We start from the raw sequence: 16,182 nt of genomic DNA, 5'->3' as shown, positions 1-16,182 counted from the left end.
TAACATGGCGTACAGATTTGTACAATTGGGGCTTATCATGGCAAAAAGGTGTATTGCGATGGGCTATCCCACACCCCCTGCAGCGTGCTGATTGGCTGAGTGACTTGGCCGATGTCATATGGGTGTCGTTGCTCATTTTATCTGTTCTGTCAGTGGTCATCATAATCATAGTGTTCTGCTTTGTTTGATAGTTGTGGGACTGAAATGCACTGCACGAACTGTATAGTGGTTGGCGCCACTAACCGATATGCCTATTACGTTGATGATGATGGACTTGATTTTGCCTGACACTATAAATGTTTATTTCCTTATGCTTACTATGTCAATGCACAATACGTGAACCTGGGTGGGGACCTCGAATGGGTACAGTTGTTGGATGGTCGACTGACAGTATATTTCCCTCAATGTAATATGCTATGATGTAGTGCATGGTTATATGAGTCCCTTTCTATGCATAAATATACAAGTTGAAAAAATAATAATAAATGTATAGGTTTTCCTATTAGATGTGTTTTATTAAAATGTATTGTCAATAGCATTTTATATTTTCTTGTGTTAGCAAAAGTGAGGCCTCCAGAGCTTGCATTTTATAGTCATGTAAACATGCCGATTTGTTTTTTTTCACAACGTGAAGCCTTCTTTTAGATTTTATTCCCGTGAGAAGCAAAGTCTCATTTCTAAAAAGTTTATTGTTTAACTGTAGAGGAACTGTATTCAGTTGGCCTTGAAAGTCCTGTAATTCAGGAACATGGACTGAAATTGTATACAAATTGTTACAACCCACTGGAGTCACATGGAAAATTAGATGATCTCATGACAGACCAGTAGAATGTTGGGCTGTTGCAACCTGAAGTTGAATGACTGATCCTAATTGGATGATGCCCCTTTATCATGATATGAACTGACCATGGTGATCTATTGGAACATTTTACATGGATTAATATATCGCTAGCTGATCGAACTTTGCTCAGAGCAAATGCAGAAGTAGTCTTGTCTTGGCCTGAGACAGACACTTTCCTGATGCTTGCAGATGACTTGCTGATCAGATGTTTTGATAATGAAGATTTTTTGACTGCTGCATCCCTTGGAGAGGTATCTTCCTCTCTGCCATCTGCCCTTGCCCCTTGAAATGCCCTTTTAGATTAGAATCTCCACCACGCTGATGCTTATTTAATTTTCTTTTAAGTTAGGGTCCTGTAACCCGAGTTATTTTATTATCCAAATTATTTTTTAAATTTTGTATTTTTTTCTCACCACACATGTATTCCCTGAATATGGTTAGCCGTAGGGTTGACCTATGCCCAGCCGATTAATATTGAGTTGGTTGAATTTGAATTGACCACATGATTGTGAAATCTGAACACAGTGTGAATTCAGTGCCTCAGATATTCCTGTTGACTTTCTGTATCATTCTTTTTGAAGGCTTAGCTTTGCTGATGTTAGTACGCCTAAACCTATTTTTTTGCCTTGGCCAACCCTTGGTGACTATTTATCACTATAACTTCATTTTGTGCATAGGCTACATGCCTTTGAGCTTTTGTTTGCAACAAAGCTTTGAACTGTGTTTCTGAGTGGAGTTTCTCTTACACAGCCACATTGGTCATGGTGTCTAAACTATTGAGGTGGTGTTCATGTAATTGCTGATTATTCACCACACATCTTTCTGGGTCAAAAGTTCCTTCGACCTCATTGTGCATTTTATTCCTGTGAAGGATGAAAAATGCATCCACATACCGAAGGAGTGAACTCAGCCCTGCAAACACTAATTTGGCCCCACCCTTCTCAAGCAATGGTTCATTCGATGGGGAAATAAACATTATTGTAAAGTGGAAACACAATGGCACAAGTACTACACTTCTGACCTTGCCACCTGTGAGACCTAGCTCTGGTCTCATCACCATTGACTAGCTACTCAAAAGAGTCTCTTCTGGCAAGACATGCTTAGCCAAGCCAAAATCTTTTCAAGAGAACAGTTTCTTTGGTTAAACTTCTTCTTAAATTCTAGTTTCTCAGTTTTTTTTACTATTTCCCATGAACTTACTATGTCTATGGCTGACTTCATCCTTAATACAGTAATCTTCAGGGGCATGGCGGATATCCTCATTTCCTTCAGGCATATTAGCTTAGAAGAAATGTGTTTTCTAATAGATTGGATCCAGGGACCAGATAACAGTTTTTTTTCTCACTACTGTGAATTTGCTCAGCAAATTCCTAACATTTTTGTTGCTGTATCTAAGTTGCAAACAGTAGCCTCAAGTCTTGTGCTGTTTCTTGCATGAGTCCCTACTCTGCTTTCTTACAGTCATGCTGTCTGGATGAACTACGTGTAGAAGACATCAGTTAGATTATGTGAACCCACGTAAAGCAGTAAAGAATGTGGCTGAAGGTTATGCAGTTGTCAGAATATAATTTTACTCCCAGGATTGAGATGGTCACTCACAGATCAGAAATAAATAACATATAAACAAGTTGTCCCTTGCCACACAAGTACCACAGTGCTCTTAATGCAGCTCTATTTTCTTTCACTCTCCACTAACCTCTGAGTTACTTATGCTCTCCCACACAAAGATATTCACCTTGCAGCTGCGCTTTTGAACATCTAGTCCTCAGGAATAGAGAGTACATCAATAAGCTACTGCGAGAAAAGCATTGTGTTAGCAAAGTTAGCTAATAAATAATAAATATATAAATAATGAAATCAGGTTTTCTTCTACCGTTTATCTTGAAATATTTAGTGTGAATAGGTGACTTCTTAGGAGTCATGAATATCTTGTTCTTAGCTATTTGCTTGTTCTGTTTCTCAATTTGCTATTACGCAACAGTTCAGACCTTTTGTTGCATTCTGCTCTCAAGCAATGTCTCAAACTCCTATTGCAATCCTCTATTTTGCAATGTCTCAAAACTCCTGAACTTGGCTTTCTCAGACACAAAGACTTCATTCTTTTCTGTTAGGCTTTTCCACATTTTCTCAGTTGGTTGTTCACTGAGGCCCATTTTAATACTTTTTTAGCGCTGCATTTGGGTAATTTTTTGATGCAAAAGCGGCGCAAACAATTGTATTTTGTAAGTTTGCGCCACTTTTACGTAAAAAAGTGGTGCAAATGCAGAGCTAAAAAAGTATAAATATGGGCCTAAGGGCATTCTGTCTTCCTTGCCCAGCCTGCCCACTTTCAACACTCCTACCACTAACCATAAATTTAGTTGTGTTTTTCTTTCAGGTACCTTGGGAGGAATGTCACCATAGAAGAAATTCTGATGACCCAAAATACAAAGACTATTGTGACTAGAAGTAGGAAAACAAAAGATGAATGCTAAAGATCATGCTTAGACATGTAAGTCATCTACAATGAATAACTAGACAAAGTATGGTGGTCGGCACACAAACAGTTGTGATAGCTCTGCTCTTAAAATGACTGGTAAGATTCAAAATTGTGTGAGATGTTGAATTCTTTCTAAGAATGTGCTTGAGGTGGAAGTGTTACCCTTGTACTGTGCTTACAAACTGAGGGCCAATGACAATGGAGTGATACAGATAGGGTTCATGAAGGCCACAAATGGGAAAATGGGAGGCACACCTAGGAGATCATGATAAATACACCTCTAATCTCAGCATTTTAAATTAGATTCATGAGTCTGGCAGTCATGGTTCCTAACTTAAAGCATATCATAACATCTAATTTATTAATTTATTAATGAAATCAAGTTTAGATGCACTTGTATAGGGCAGCTGTAGACCTATCACTAGTTTTCCTGTGATTTGAAAGCTGCTTAAAAACATGGTGATTAAAGAGCTCCAAACATGCCTTTACTATGCTCACTTATGCTCTCTCAGACCACTTGGTCCTTGGAGTTGTCAGTACTAGGGTAAAAATATTGTTGGTAGAACGATTTATAGTTTCATGGGACTCAACAGATGAGTCCTTATTAACTTAATTGCAGCAGTGTCTTGTCGTATGTCCAGAAGGTCCCTACTGTCTTCTTGCATTTTAAACCCTGTAGGTTCTCTGGTGAACTCTCAGTTGGAGTGCTGCAATGGTCTCCTGTTGGTAATTCCCAAGTGCAGGTTGCCCGATCATCGGAAACCAGACAGGCTTTGAACTTAGGAAGAGGGACCACATCTCTGCCACCAGAAAATACCGCAAGTGACTCCTTGTGGAGTATACAAACATCTGTCCATTCTTCACAGGTTCTTGCATGTGTCAGGTCCTGGTAACGTATGCGACAAAAACTTCCCTCACATTCCACTTAGAAGCTCTTGGTCAAGTAAATAACATATTCTCCTTTTTGGCGTCAGTATTATTATGATGGCAGTTGCGTAATGGGAGTGACGAGGGAGAACATGTGGAATACTCATCCTTCTAATATCAAGCTGCATTCTAATGTTCTTGCATGAACATTTAAGTATTTTCTTTTCTGAGCCTGGGAACCCTACACTGACCTGTTCTTTACGATAGACCCGTTTAAAGCACTATATAAAGCTGAAATGAAGGTCAGACCCTCGGATCCATTGAGACCTCCCTAAGAGATAAAACAATTAGTCACTGAGCATCCTGAGATCTCTATACCTTTGTTTTATTCTTTTCTTTTCCTCTTTTGTTTGTATGTACGATTTATGATTGTTTGAAATTATCTGTTGACAAATAGTAACAAAAAAATGTGAAGAGATATATATTTGCAAAATTAGGACTTTGGAAGTAAACACACGGAGTCTGATGTAGACATTGCAGACAGTAATCGGCCTATTAAATTTAGAGACGACCGTCCGCCCAGACGTCATCTCTGCGCAGTAAAAAGAAACCGCAGTCACAGAAGATCCCTGCGAGATATCTCCCTAACCCGTTTGTCATTGCCTTCCCACTGTTGCTGCAAATATTCTCCGATGATCATTCTTTCATACATCATATTTATAGCTCAAATTAATTTTATGTTGCATCGTTTCACATGCACTAATTATTTCTTTTTTACTAATCACAAAATTTCATTTAGAAACCATAGTGTTTAATTTATTACATACCATTTCTGTCGTACTTGTTAAGCATTTTATATATCCATTTTCTTACTAAGACATCATTCACTTTCTCGCCTTATCTCCTAGTAGAGTTATTACTATATCTATCTTTACTGACAGCAGCAACATAACTACCTGCTTTTCTCTATGTTTGGAAAGCCAATTATCATCCAGCCTGTCTGAACTGTTATTATTAGTCAACATATTGTAAAGACCTTCCGTATAGACCTTCTATCATATGTTGTGTGGTTACATACAGTGTGTTAAACACCTGGGGGCATATTTATACTCCGTCTGCGCCGAATGTGCGTCAAAACTTTCGACACACATTCAGCGCAAACGTTGCCCTGTATTTAAACTTTGACGCCCAAGCCCGCAGAAGACAAAATTCTGCTGCGTGAGTCATTTTTTGGATGCAGCAACCTGCCTTGCGTTAATGATATGCAAGGTAGGCGTTCCGGTCCTAAAAATGACTTAAATGGCTGTGTGTTGTATTTATGCTTTCGGGCAAAAATGACGCATGGCCGGGAGGCGGAGCCAGAAAATGACGCACAGCCCGATTTGCGTCGAAATGTAACGCCTGGGTCAGGGCCGGCGTAAAAATGGGGCAAACACACCTGTATTTAATCAGAACACACAGAAGCAACAGCAGAGCAGCAGAGCAGCAAAAGGGAGACATGGAGGTGGTTCTTATCCAGCGTGCACGCAGACGCAGAGCCCAGCAGCTACAACAGCAGCAACAATAACACCAGCAGGGACCCTAAAGGCAGCGCAGAAGGCAGGAGAGGATATTCTGCCCCAGAACAACCCTTCATGTCCTCAGGGAACACAACATCATCCAGAGGTACAGGTTGAACTGCCAGGCCATTCAGCAGCTGCTGCGAAACATTGAACCGCAGTTGGCACCCACTTTGCTGACACCCCGCACCATCCCAACAGAAACCAAGCTGCTTGCCGTACTTCACATGCTGGCAAGTGGCTCTTTTCAAACAACTGGTGCCCTGGTTGCCGGAATATCACAACCATCATTCTCTGCCTTTTTGCCCAAAGTACTGCATGCCATCATTGGACTTACACCTCGCCACATCTGCTTCCCTAACACACTGCAGAAGCAGCAGGAAATAAAACAGGGGTTCTACCTCATTAGTGGCTTCCCACACGTCCTTGGTGCAATCGACTGCACACATGTACGCCTTGTGATACCTGCTGCAACTGAACACCTCTACCGCAACAGGAAGCACACACATTCCATCAATGTGAAGGCCATAGTCGATCACCAAGGATTGATCACCAACATTGTGGCTAAATATCCTGGGAGCGTCCATGACTCCTTCATCTTCCGTCACTGCACCATCAATTAACACTTCCAGGATGGACGGTATGGCAATGGACTACATGTTGGTAAGTACAAAAACCTACTTATATACACACTGCACAGCAACCCCCTAGGACACACAACACATACACCACAACAGCAACATGTGAACAGGAACACACTGAGGTCATGACAGCGCTAGCCATGTTTCTTAGGTCACCATTGAACCTGTCACACATCTGAAATTACTGTACAACCTAATGTTAAGACGTCAAAGATCACAACGTGTGGAGTGGGTTTACTAAATGTCACCTTGCAAATTGCAAGTGTCCCAATGACGTTTACATTAATCCTTTGCATAAGTCTAAAGGTATGGGATGTCCAGGGTACATTGATATGAACGTGTTTCCACCACTGTCAATTTTAACCTGTGTATGGAACTATCATCTCACCCCCAGTGAAGACACACGGACACCTGTATCACAAGTCACAATGCTAGGGAAGGCACACTGTACTGCAAATCCCAAAACATACTGCTGACAAACAATCAGCAGCCAAACACTCGTTCAGCCAAGGCAGCAACACGATGCAGATGGTACATCCTACAAGCCTAGGATGCGACATAATAACACAAAAGAGTCACAGACAACACAGCTAGCTACATCAACATGATTCCATTCATTTTCTCTTGCAGCTGATCAGGGGTATGGCATCCAGCCATGGATAATGACACCTATTGGCAACCCGAGTACTGCAGCAGAGGGTGTCTACAACGACGCACATAGGAGGACACGCACCATAGTCGAGAGGACCTTCGGCAGCCTCAAGTCAAGGTTCCGGTGCTTCGACATCACTGGTGGTAGCCTCCTATATTCCCCGGAGATGGTCTGTAAGATCATCCTGACATGTGCAATATTGCACAACATTTGCATCAAAAGGAACATTCCCCTCCTGGAATCAGAGCCACACATGCCTGAAGAGGAGGAAGAGGAGGATGCTGGCTTCAACATGAGGGGGAACTACAGAACACGGCCGCTGGTATACGCAGGCGGCAACATATCGTGAACAATTTCTTTTAAATATAATCACCATCACCACTTTAATGAACTAATTTAAATAAACACCTATACTAATCACCATATCATGGTCTGGCTAATCATTTTTGCACACCTTCATCTCTAACTATCAGAATAAGAGTGTTGCCTCATGGAGCATTGCTGATATACCGATTAGGACACTGCAAATTCCAGAGCTAATGTGATGCGTAACATACAATGGTCACATACACACACAATGTAAGTGACATATATCATGTACATTTCTCCTTTGAAGGCCAATAGCACAGGACCACACCTATTTCACACATACATGTTGAAATCATGGTCCAACGCAGCATATGGCACACAACTAAGACACCATCACTCAATAAGGGGAAAACAAGCCTCATACATGAGGCAGTCGATGTGCTTTTGCATCAGTAACAGGAATGTCTGACCAGACCCTTGACAGCAGTTATTCCAACTGCATCCAATATTTGCAAGGACTATCTGTGACCAGAGTTCCATAGAAGCTGTACATAGACAGCACAAGTGCCACACATATGAGCAGCATTGCGCACATGACATTCCATGTACATGTCAGCCCATTTCCAAACTCCTGACACACCCATGCACCTGGTCACAACCCACATGTCTGAAGAGGTCCCTGGAATACTAAGATGTGTACCCTGATATTCCCTCCTCTACACACACAGCCTGTCAATATCTATCCAGTGTGCTACACCCTTTCCTATGGTATCCATTGTCATAGAACATCTGACTGCATGGACGGCAGGTCAATTAATACACTGGCTACTAGTTTCTAAGCCCTGTTAGCACCTGTAGATTGCTTCCCGTGTGCAAATGTCTGTTGGCCATTAGAATGCAAATCTCACCTACAGGACTTGTGAGAAACAGATGCAGCCCACACCTGTGATCACCTCCATGCACACCATCCATTTCAACAAGCAGTGCCCCTGCTGATGCCTGGAACAGCATAGGAGCTGCCATTTTGTTAAATACACCGTTAAGCCTTGATAGTATTTAAGCCGTGTAACACAGCCCTTGGGTTCATTTGTCACCTTCAAAAACACAGGACATGCACAGTTTGACATGTCAACTCTCTAGTTCGTCCTCCAAACAGTCTTAGTCAGCCCACTGATTATGTAACTTGTCAAATTGCTGGATCCTGATTCACCCTGCATTCTGTCAGCCTGACTGGCATCTGTCTGTGCGTCACACTAAAGTATCCCTGTGTCCACATATGTACCACACTTGCGTTAGCAAACCTCTCATTCATCAGGGGGTATTTGGGCATGGGCTTCTTCAATGCATACCCAAATACATTGTATAGCATCATCTGCCTTTTAACTGTACCATGTGAGTTAAATCCTCTGTGAAAAGCAAAATTCATGGCCCATCCCTTGTCTGGGTATCATTTATGCATGAATGACAAAGTGTGACAGTGTCCCAGGGCCGTATGCAGGGATTAGGTACGGGGCCTTCAGCAGAACCAGCAACCTCTGATAATGTCCATGAAAAATCCACACATGTCAGGACCCTGACAGTTCACACACAGAATCACAGTGCTCACAACATATTGATGGGCCATGTGTGGTGAGTAGCTGCGAGAATAATCAGCACAGAGGCTATGATGTTCCCAGATGCAGTGGGAATTGCAGAGGCTAACCTGTGCACAAATGTTGTAATGACACCTGCCGGAACATGACACCTGAGACATTATCTCACTCAGCACACCAAGGTTGCCCTGTTGACTGTCTCATTACACGTCTTTAGTGACAGGGTGGGACCATCCCCATGTAGGTTCTCATGTCCACATCCACTTTACTCACATTGATCAACAAAGGATACTCAGTAGATAAAGGAATAGCTGCCACTGACTCATGATGAGCCCTGGACCGAACTGTGACAAATTACACCCCAAAAAATATACAGGATCATCATTGGACCACACACATCAACAAGACACCTATGTGCAATTGATCACTGGAAATATGTGGACACGTGCTGCCTCGTCTGCTGGTCCACCAAAGCCACTTGAGAGTTGTGGCTCACTTCTATGACCTCAACTGTGGTGTCATCATACATTTGTGATTCACCTTTATCTTTCTGGGCAAACAACATGGTACCCACTTCCTCAATGCATGTGTATGACTCACTGTGCGATTCACCAACTAGTGCCTAGGAAGCTGTTACCAAAACTCTAGGACATAGGATGTTGAAAATGTGGACCATTGACATGAACAAGCGTCTGCCATCTATCTGGTGCATGCTTTGTCACATGTGGTGTCTACGTTACCCTAAATCTTGGAAGTCCACATTACGGATGTTGCTACATTTATGACTAACACATGAGGAAGCATTATTCTGTCCAACACAGCATGATGGTGTATGGTTTCTCACTTCATCAGATATGTCCCTCAGGAAGGGCAGAGTATGATGCAATCATGGCCACTGTGCAGATTTATCTGACTACATAATATCAGGACAGTTGTATTGACAAGCTACATAATTTGACAGTAGGCACATTTCAGTTATCTACTGCACAGCTGATATGTCACATTACCCAGAGACAGATTTGATGTGTAAGTGCTATTTATTGAAAAGTGCTGTAGTGCTATCTGTACATTGTCCATGATTGTGAGTCCATTAGAGTGACATCTTACATTGTGATCCTACACAAGGGGTTACGGAAATGCTTTTGACATGCTGGGGTGATGTTTCAGGCAGAGGGACAGGATTTGCCAATGAGTAGGAGAGAGACAATCACTGGGCAGGCTGACAAGATATACAGTGGTAAGCAGAACAGTCATTAAGTAGAGTTGTTGCAAGACTGGCATGTTACAAAGCGCAGGACCTTGGTAATAGTGGGCCATGTGGCAGGGACTAGTGCTTCCGGGTACTTTTCCATGTGAAGATGATCTGTTCCATGTCTTCTTCTTCTGATGTGTGTGTTGCCTCCTCTGTTCTTGGTGGTGGTGGTTGTGAAGGGGCAACCCACACCTCAGTGTTAGAAGACGTGGAGTCAGACATCCCGGTCACTGCTCCCTGTGAAGGTCTTAAGGGCAGTACCGCAGCAAGGAGGATCTGCTTGTTCTTGAGAATAGCAGCCACATCACGATGGTAGGCAGCCAGGTCGGCCCTGAGGGGTTCAATGTTGCATTCGTGCACGCGTTGACAGGATTGCTGTTGTAGGTGTTGGGTCAACTGTATTACAGCTGTGCTTATTTCGTACTGGGATTTTTGCTGTTCCTGCAAGATAGATGTTAGGGCTTGCATAGCTGCTGCCTGATCTGCAGATTACATCATGCACAAACGCATCCCCTCTAGGCTGGCTGCCATAGTTTGCATCCCCACCCGCACCTCCTTGGCCAGCTCCCGCTGTACCCCAACTACAGTTCTCTCAAAGCTGGTGCCTGTGTCGTCAGAGTCCTCAGCTGTTTTGGAGCTGGCAGGTCTTACAGTTGGGGTGGTGGGTGAATCCTCTGCGATGGCTGCTTGGTCTGTGCTCCTCCTTGTGACTGAAGGTGGGGTCTGGAGGGTTTCAAGGACCTTTTGGATAGTCTCCTGGGGAATGTTGATCAGCTCGTCATCCATGTCATCAGGGTAATCTGGGACAGGCATATCCGCAGGAGATCCATCTTCCTCTGCAATGAAACAGGGTACAATTAGTGTGTCTGTGTTGTGGCATGAGTGATGTGACATGCTTGGCTTGTGATGAATTCACATTGTGATCTTGTTTCGCGTTCATTGCTCCAGTCCTTCAGATGGACATTCTCCGAGGCCTATGGACCACCTGCATGTCACATGTATGTTATTAAGTTATTAAACTTGTCGGCATCATCTCTTCTAAGTGTTGGTTTTGGTGAAATAGTGAATTGCCACCTTCTTCTCCTACTCAACCCTCCGTCTACATCCATTCTCATGGTGAGACCTTTCACTGGCTGTGGGTGTTCTGATGGCACTGGCAGCACACTTAACAATCTGGACCTGCCCCAATCTCTGATCTTTCACATCCACTTAAATGTATTTGACATGTGGCATATCCTATGCATAGCAATGTTATGACACAATATGGATGTTGGCATTGGTAATGTGTACAGCTGATGTTGGGGAATGTGTGGTACATTGGATTGCCCTGATTGTCGTAGCAGTGTCCTATTTCCTCCTCTGACTGTGCAGGTGTATGTCAGTGACCAGTTACATGTCCCCCCCACCCCCAATGCTGTTGTCTGAGCAGTATGACATTTTGGATGCTACATTGTGACCCAGGCACAGGATGGACCCTGACATATGCAGCATGGGTATGTCCTTAGTGCTGTGTACCTCCTATTGTTGTTGAAATTGGCTGATGTTTGCAACAACTATGGGCATTGACATTTGACAGTACTGGGGCCTTTGTCTTTTTTCAGGGGATTGTTGTCATTCTCAACCCTCTAATTTATGTGTGTATGATCCATGGGGAGGTTACTGCCAGTAGCTTCTTGAGCTGCACACAGAGCGGAATTTCCTGCTCCTCTGCACTGAAGCGACACTTTCTTTTCTTCTTATAAGTGTCCTGGTTCTTGTGTGAGTCCTCCTGGCTGGTTCCTGGTCTGTTGTCATCTTCTGGGGTCTGTAGTGGCATCTGGGATCCATTTTGGCTCTCCTTTGGTGAAATGGCAGTGTTCATGTTTTTTTTTGACGCTATTGCTTAAAAAAACGGCGCATATCCGGTTTGCGGTGTCGTAAATCGACCCACAGTCATTTCTGCCGCGTTAACGTAGTTTTACTTTATGACTTGACGCTGCGGTGCGAGTAAAAAAAATGACTTCCACCTGTGGTTTGCACCGCCGTGCGTCAAAGTATAAATTTGACGCCCGCACGGCGCACCAAAATGGCATTAGCCGGCGGTAATATTTTGACGCAAAACTGCGCCGGCGCAGTTTTGCATCAAAAAGTATAAATATGGCCCCTGGTATACCCTAATTGAATAATCACTATGCTACCTTGGACTTAAAATTTTGTATTTCCCTGTACACCAAGTAGGCATACAATATACCCTGTTTGTAAAAATTTGTTAAGACAATGGGTCTGACTAAGATGTCATCATTACTGCAGTGCCTTGTGAATTTAGGGCAGGGGCGGCTCCTCTGCTATGGCTTCGAAACTTTTATAGTAAAACCATAATAAGCTTAATAAACTATGTTTATTGTGGTTTTACTGTAGAAGGGGTGGGGCCATGGGGCATGCCATGGGCAGAGGGGGAGTTCACACGCATTGCGTATGTAAGTTTGGCTGGCCGTCTCAGGTCAGACAAACATACATGTACACTAGGCTCTCTCTTAACCCAATACTGTGTTGCCGGGTGGGAGAGAGCAGGTAGAGACTCTCACTCTGCCTCAGAGCAAATTGGATGCAGGGCAGGCTGGAAGCCTGCACCTGCAGTGAAGGATAGGAGTGGAGCGGCACAGCTAGAAAGGTAAGTTTTTAAAAATTATTCTATATTTATTTTTGTCGCCCCCCGCCACATGCTGCGCCTCCCTGCCCCTTTTCCCTCCTGCGAGCTGCGACTGATTTAGGGTCTGATTTAGAGTTGGCTGACTGGTTACTCGGTCGCAAGAGTGATGGATATCCCGTCAGCTTATTACAATTTCTACAGGACATAATGGAATCAAAATACGGCGACAGGATATCGGTCACATTTTTCACGGAGTAACTCCAACGAATAAATCAAGACCATAGACACATTGTTTAGACCCTAACGACTAAATTCAACATTTTAATCTTCTTTTGATAATATTCATATGAACAAGCAGAAAACTATATTGTATTGTATATATGTGTTAGATCTGGCATCCTTTGCATGGTCTCCCCTGTCTTTTCTGCATCTGCTTCCCATGTTTTGACTGTGTGCTGGATTCTGTTTTACTGTGTGTGTACACTGGGCACTTTACCACTGCTGACTATTGGTAAAGTGCAAGTATTCCTGTGTAAGGTGTATTTGTAATTGGGTTTTCCATGATTGGCATATTTGATTTACTAGTAAGTCCCTGGTAAACTGAGGTGCCCAGGGCCTGTAAATCAAATGCTACTAGTGGGCCTTGAGCACTAGTTGTGTCACCCACCTTAGTAGACCTGTAAACATGGCTCAGAACTGCCACTGCAGGGTCTGCGTGTGCAGTTGTAAACTGCCAATTCGACCTGGCACGTGTACTCACTTGTCAGGCCCAACCCTTCCCTTTTTATACAGGTAAGGCACCCCTAAGGTAAACCCTAGATAGCCCCTTGGGCAGGGAGCAGTGCATGTTAAAGGTGAGACATGTACTGATGTGTTTTACATATCCTAACAGTGAAATACTGCCAAATTCTGTTTTCACTATTGCAAGGCCTATCCCCACCATAGGTTAACATGGGGGCTGCCTTTAAATGCTTAGAATGTAGTTCCCCTTTGAGAGCAGATATAAATTTGGAGTTTGGGGTATCTGAACTTACAATTTAAAAATACATCTGTTAGTGAAGTTGGTTTTTAGATTGTTAGCTTGAAAATGCCACTTTTAGAAAGTAGGTATTTTCTTGATTAAACCATTCTGTAACACTGCCTGTTTGTGGATTCCCTGTCTGGGTCAGTTTGAAAGTTGGGCTGTTTGTGAATCCCCTCTAGACAGTGAGACAAAGGGGCTGGAGTGTAGCCTGCATATCCTGATGAGCCATTTGACCTAGAGTGGGAGTAGGAGTGGTCACTTACGCATGAATGGGTTGTGCCTACACTCAAACAATGCACTCTCCAGCCCCCTAGTGTGTGTCTTGGGCCTGGCCGGTGCAAAGCAGGATCTTGTGAACAACAGAGTCTTTCCTTTGAAGTTTGCCTACTTCAAAGCAGAAAGTGGTAAAAGTAGTGGACCCAAAAACCCACACTTTACATCACTTCTAGATTCAAGAGGAACATCTGCCAAGGAGAACAGCTGAAGAGCTGCCCCTGCCTGTGACTGTGCTTTGTTGGGCTATCCTGCAGTTGCTGCTTCTGCCTGTAAAAGAGGACAATGACTGGATTTTGTTGTGCATTCCTGCTTGAGAAGAATCTCCAAGGGCTTGAACTCAGCTTGCCTCATGTTTTGAAGCCTTGGGCCATGAAAGACTTCCTCTGCCACCACCTGGACTCTCTGCTGAGACTCCTGCCCTGCCAATTGGTGCCGTATCCAGTCTCTGGGCCCTTGAGAGGTGAAGCTAGTAGAACAAGGACTGGAATCCATGCACTGAACACTGTGCAGGGAAATTTTCGATGTACCACCTGCAACGCGGCTGATAAACGACGCGCCACCCACTTTGTGGCAAAGATTGATGCTCCACCTGCATCGCGGCTGGGAGATCGATGCATTGCGGCTGGAGAAATGACACAACACCCGCTTGCGGCTGCTAATAATGACGCAAACCCTGTGCAGTGCGGTTGTCCAGCACTGTGCAACCGGATTTCACACGCATTGTCGCTGGGCGTCAAAGTCAGCGTGAACCTGCATGGATCCGAGGTTCCCTGTCCAGAAATCAACACATTGCTCTCTTGCGGGGGAGAAAAACGACCCCCCCGACCCAACCGGAGAAGAAATGACACTCACTTGTGAGTAAGGAATCAATGCATCCCTGACTTTTTCTACGCACGCTGCTTTTTTTTAATGCAAACCTGGAACTTTGTGTAGCAACAACGTTTCCATTGTTTTCTCTTGAGTAATATTCTTATTCTTTTGAAAATTCATGTTTTGACATGTGTATGTTGGATTTTTGTTGTTTCTGGTCGTTTGATTTAGATAAATATTATCTATTTTTCTAAACTGGTGTGGTGTCAATTTTGTAGTGTTTTTACTGTATTACTGTGTGTGTTGGTACAAATAGTTTACACATTGTTTCTGAGTTAAGCCTTTCTGCTCATGCCAAGCTACCAACTTGTTAAGCGGGAGTTAACCAGGTGTACTTCTCCTTTGCCCTGACTAGTGTGTGGGTCCTTGCTCTGACAGGGGGTAACCTGACTGCCAACCAAGGACCCCATTTCTAACAATATGAAATGCAATGTTTTGTGCACTCCTGCTATTTAATATCTACTGAAATACAAGACTACAAGATCAAACATTAGTAAATAAAGTCTATACGATAACCAAAGGCTATCTCTTTCCATTCAAGGATTTCCTCACACTTCTCTGCCATAGATGTTCGGGAATATTCACCACTGCTAGGTTTTTGCTCCATGGTGTTCATGCAGAGTCCACTAAGGTCTCCAATGTGAGTTATCGGCCACATAAGGAAATATCAGACCTGCAGCAAAACAGCGCTGCCTGACATATTCAAACAAACATTTCACATCACCAAAAAAGGTGAAATATGTAGGGGAAAAGGGTCCATAAATGAGAAATCACCTGCAGGAATCAGTGCAGAAACTCCAGTTTCTTAGGGGCAGTTTTGGAAAAGGTCAGTGTTTCTGATTCTAGGAGGTACTAACACCTACTTTACGCTGCGGAAATATCAAAGCAAAGTTAAAACACATTTCTTGCTGGAACCTTAAAAGGTTGACTAATAAGGGTTCCGGCTAACCTGGACATTGAGTTCTCTGTCTGTGACAGAAAGGTAGCCTCAAAAAACCTTAATTGATTGTTGAACCTGGCCCTTTTTACAGGATCATCCTCAAACTTTTTTGCCTTCCTCCCCCTATTTTTTCTGATCCTTTTTGTTGACCTTAAGACTCTGAGCACTTTACCACTGCTGAGCAGTGCTAAAATGCATGTGCGCTCCCTTTTGAACTTGGTATGGTTGGATTTCACCTGATTGGCACATTT

This window comes from Pleurodeles waltl, chromosome 4_1, assembly GCF_031143425.1.
Source record: "Pleurodeles waltl isolate 20211129_DDA chromosome 4_1, aPleWal1.hap1.20221129, whole genome shotgun sequence".
NCBI lineage: Eukaryota > Metazoa > Chordata > Amphibia > Caudata > Salamandridae > Pleurodeles > Pleurodeles waltl.
This window is presented reverse-complemented; position numbering follows the sequence as displayed.